Raw genomic sequence first — 5,032 nt, 5'->3', positions numbered from 1 at the left:
GTTTTCTGACTCCAAATCTTTGCATATTTTATTATAGTATTTGGCTTTATCTTCTCCAGCTGATCTTTGAAATTTTCTGTTCAGCTCTTGGACCTCCTCAATTCTTCCATTTGCTTTAGCATCTTTACACTGGAGAGCAAGTTTCAGAGTCTCTTCTGACATCCATTTTAACCTTTTCCTTCTTTCTTGTCTTTTTAATGACTTTTTTCTCTCTTCATGTATGATGTTTTTGATGTCATCCCACAACTCTTCCGGTCTTAGGTCTTTAGTGTTCAATGTATCAAATCTGTTCTTCAGATGATCTCTAAATTCATGTGGGATAAATTCAAAGTCATATTTTGGCTCTCGTGGACTTGTTTTCATTTTCTTCAGCATAATATATATATATATTATTATTGTTGTTGTTGTTGTTGTTGTTGTTAAGTGCCATCAAGTCGGTTCTGACCCATAGTGACCCTGAACAGGGTTTCTGAGGCTGTAAATCTTTACTGGAGTAGAAAGCCTGATCTTTCTCCCACGGAGCAGCTGGTAGTTTCAAACTGCTGACCTTGCTGTTCGCAGCCCAATTCGTAACCACTATGCTACCAGAGCCTCCATATATATATACATGTATATATATATATGTATGTATGTATGTATGTATAGTTAGGTAGAGCAGTTTAGATAGACTACAGCCAAAAAGATTGAAGTCAAAGACTTCATTTTTCTTGGATCCACAATCAATGTTCATGAAAGCATCAGTCCAGAAATCAAATGATATATTGCATTAAGTAAGTCTGTTACAAAAGACCTCTTTAAAGTGTTAGAGAGCAGAGGTGTCATTTTAAGGAATAATGTGTGCCTGACCAAAGCCATAGTATGTTATATTACCTCATAAGTGTGTACAAGTTGGACAATTAATAAGACTGCAGAAGAATTGATGCATTTGAATTATGTTGGCAAAGAATACTGAAAGTATCATGACTTTCAGAGGAACAAGCAGATCCATGTTGGAAGAAGAAAGTTTCATCTCTCATACTTGGACTTGCTATCAGGAAGGACCAATCCCTAGAGAAGGATTATCATGCTTGATAACATGGAGGATCATAGGAAAGAGGAAGACCATCAACTAGATGTATTAACAGTACCAGCAACAATGAGCTCTAACATAACAATTGTGTGGATGGTGCAGGATTGAGTATTGGATGTGCATAGGGTCATTATGAGTTGGAACCAACACTGTGGCACTTAATAGCAACAACAACAATATGCATAGCTGGAGTCCTGGTGTTGTGCTGTGGGTTAATACGCCAGACTGCAAAGCCATTTGAACTGTAAGGTCGGTAGTTCAAGCTCACCAGCTGCTCCTTGGAAACCCTATACAGGGTCACTATGGGTCAGAATCAACTCGACGGCACTTGACAACAACAACATTTTCTTGTCACCTAGTAATGTTTTCTTTCACCAACCACACCTCTATGAAACGATTTAAAAGGGTCTCCTGTTATACTCTGTAACACTAATGTTCATAATAAACATTGAGACAGGTTGTTTCTGTACTAGATCCAACTTAATCTTTCCCCTCTTTCATTTTCCCACAAATGTGTGTAGTTCATTACCATAGACTCAATTCCGACTTATAGGACAGAGCAGAACTTCCCCAAAGAATTTCTAAGGCTATAAATCTTTAAGGAAGCAGGCTACCACATCTTTCTCACATAGAATGGCTAGTGGGTTTGAACTGCCGACCTTCCAGTCAACAACCAAGCACTTTAACAATGTCACCACTGAGGCTCCTATAAGTTTGTGTGTTACTGAGTGTATATGATCACTTAATAAGTTTCTTTGAGATCAGAAGATAAACCACTATTTATCTTCACGTTTCTTTTTGTGACTAAAACAAAGTTTTTCTTTCTTCAGAAAATATTTATTGAGTGTCCACTAGGTGTCAGATAATATATTAGGTGGATTCTAGTGATATCAAAATAAATAGACATGCCTTTGGGAGTCTGACAGGCTTGTAAGTGAGAATTCGGAAGGTAGATCTATAAATCTAAAAACTTCAGTATAATGTAAACATTGTAATGGCAATAAAAATCAGAATGATTAATTTGATACAATACTTGATAATCTGTATTAATCAAATGATTTGAATCAGGAGTCCTGGTGTGGTCCTGTGGGTTAAAGTGCTGGACTGCAAAGTCAGTTTGAACCACAAGGTCGGCGGTTAAAGCCCACCAGCGAATTCTCAGAACCCCCTATGCTGGGTCATAATGGTTCGAAACTGACTTGATAACACTTAACAACAACAACAATAAGCATAAATAGTATATAACTGAGAAAGCACTGAGTAAGAACTATAGAGTTCAGAGTTCCGGAACCATCCTCTGAATCTATTTTGTCCGATATTCCATGTTTTTACTGGCAAAAGTCTGCACAGCCTTTCTGCCTAGTCTGTCATCAAGCCCCACCTCCCAAGAACTATAGAGAAATTAAATGAAACATGCCAGTAATCTGAGTTGTTGTTGTTTGTTATGTGCCTTGAAGTCGGTTCTGACTCATAGCGACCCTGTACAGGGTTTCTGAGGCTATAAATCTTTACAGGAGCAGAAAGCCTCGTCTTTCTCCCACGAAACAGCTGGTAGTTTCGAACTGATGTAGGAAAGTGGAATATTTGATTCTGGGTAAGCTATCAAGCAAGATTTTTTTCATCTCAGCTCTGACATTAAAACTGAAACCCTCAAAACTAATAAACTTTTGCAACTTTATCCAATTCAATTTATTGTGCTCTAGCCCCACTAGTGGAGTCCTTGTATGGTGCTGTAAGCATTTGGACCTCAAGGTCAGTTTGAACCTCAGGGTCAGTGGTTCAAACCCACCAGCTACTCTTCAGATACTCTATACAAAGTTGCTATGAGTCAGAACCAAGTAGATGGCACTTAACAACAGCAACAGCCTCACTAGTGTGTGTTAACATTTCAGTGTCATTCTTAGTTCTCTTCAATCTCACCTAGTATTCACTCCTAATTCTTCCTTTTTTCATTTGCTCCACTCAATGCCAAAGTTAACCTTGTGTATAATAGATGTAGGAGCTCTGGTAGCGTAGTGGTTACGAATCGGGCTGCGAACCTTAAGGTCAGCGGTTCGAAACTACCAGCCGCTCCGCGGGAGAAAGATGAGGCTTTCTACTCCCGTAAGGATTTACACCCTCGGAAACCCTGTACAGGGTCGCTATGGGTCGGAACCGACTCGACGGCACTTAACAACAACAACAACAATAATAGATGTATTGAGGAACTGCTAAGTCTTCATGTCCAAAACTATCTCCTCAATAAACTTGCCTCAGTGACTATAAAGTTCCACCATTAGAAGGTCATTCTTTTTAAAACTAGTGTTGAGGTTGCCTCTGGGATGGAAAACTAAGGAACAACAATGGGTTTATGGAATTACTTCTTTCCCCTTATTTTTTTGTTGTCATTCTGTCATTCCCCAACATTTCTCTGACTGTTCCCTTTATCATTTTTTTTGTGGTTAAAATAATCATTTAATTTTTCAAAAAGGGAATGTTTGATCTATATTTATTCCTTATTCAAAAATTATATCTTTTGGAGTGGTCTTGTTCTCTGCCTTGCTCGTCTGTGCTGACGTTTCCCAGCTCTCACCAGCCTTGGGTCTGCTGCCTCCTTAGGCTCGAACACCATGCCTTCAATTAAGTTGCAGAGTTCTGATGGAGAGATATTTGAAGTTGATGTGGAAATTGCCAAACAGTCTGTGCCTATCAAACCAGGCACATGTTGGAAGATTTGGGAATGGATGATGAATGAGATGATGACCCAGTTTCTCTACCAAATGTTGATGCAGCAATATTAAAAAAGGTCATTCAGTGGTACATCACAAGGATGACCCTCCTCCTCCTGAGGATGATGAGAACAAAGAAAAGAGAACAGATGATATCCCTGTTTGGGACCAAGGATTCCTGAATGTTGACCAAGGAACACTTTTTGAACTTAATCTGGCTGCAAATTACTTAGATATCAAAGGTTTGCTTGATGTTACTTGCAAGACTGTTGCCAATATGATCAAGGGGGAAACTCCTGAAGAGATTCATATGAACTTCAATATCAAAAACAACTTTACTGAAGAGGAGGAAGCCCGGGTCATGCAAAGAGAACCAGTGGTGTGAAGAGAAGTGAAATGTTGTGCCTGACACTGTAACACTGTAAGGATTATTCCAAATACTAGTTGCAATGCTCTGTTTATAATTGTTAATATTAGACAAACAGGAGACAAATGCAGCAGCAAATCAATTATATTGGCAGAATATTGTCCTCATTGCATGTGTATTACAGATTGTTGAAGCTAGAGCTGAGTTTCTCCTAGTGTGTTCAAAAGTTGTTTGTTGTTTCTTTGCTCTGAATAAAACTGAACTATGGGTCCTCTATAAAAAGTGTTAATTTGGGCCTTCCCTCTTTTTGTAAAGTGATTTCTGCCTCGTTTACTGTCTGGTTAGCTTTAGGGTATTGACCTTTTAAAAGTTGGCATTGTAAATAAAACAACTTGCAAAAGTGTGCAGAAAAAAAAAATTCTCTTTTGGGGTTAAGATAATACCTAGTCTATAAAAACTCTAAAAATGTATGTATTAACCCACTGCCTTCAAGTGTATTCCAACTTATGGCAACCCTGCAGCACAGAGTAGAATTGCTCCATAGGATTTCTGAGACTCTTACATCTTTACTGGAGTAGACAATCTCAAGGTCAGCAGTTCGAAACTACCAGCTGCTCCGCGGGAGAAAGATGAAGTGTTCTGCTTCCGTAAAGATTAACAGCCTCGGAAACCCTGTGCAGGGTCGCTATGAGTCGGAACCGACTCTGCTCTGTGGCACATAGCAACAATGGTGTGGTGCTGTGGGTTAACGCACCAGACTGCAAAGCCAAGCCATTTGAACTGCAAGGTTGGTGGTTCAAGTTCATCAGCTGCTCCTTGGAAACCCTACCCAGAGTTGCTATGGGTTGGAACCGACTGGACAGCACTTAACAACAACAACAACAACAT

The 5,032-nt window shown here is 39.3% G+C and overlaps 1 pseudogene; it reads left to right on the top strand.

Annotated features, from left to right (window-relative positions):
* Positions 1-3,678: 3,678 nt before the first annotated feature.
* Positions 3,679-4,172, top strand: LOC102817391 (annotated as a pseudogene).
* The last annotated feature ends 860 nt before the right edge of the window (positions 4,173-5,032 follow it).

This window comes from Chrysochloris asiatica, unplaced genomic scaffold (assembly GCF_000296735.1).
Source record: "Chrysochloris asiatica unplaced genomic scaffold, ChrAsi1.0 scaffold00074, whole genome shotgun sequence".
Lineage (NCBI taxonomy): Eukaryota > Metazoa > Chordata > Mammalia > Afrosoricida > Chrysochloridae > Chrysochloris > Chrysochloris asiatica.
The sequence above is the reverse complement of the archived record's forward strand: the minus strand, read 5'-3'. Positions and strand labels throughout refer to the sequence as shown.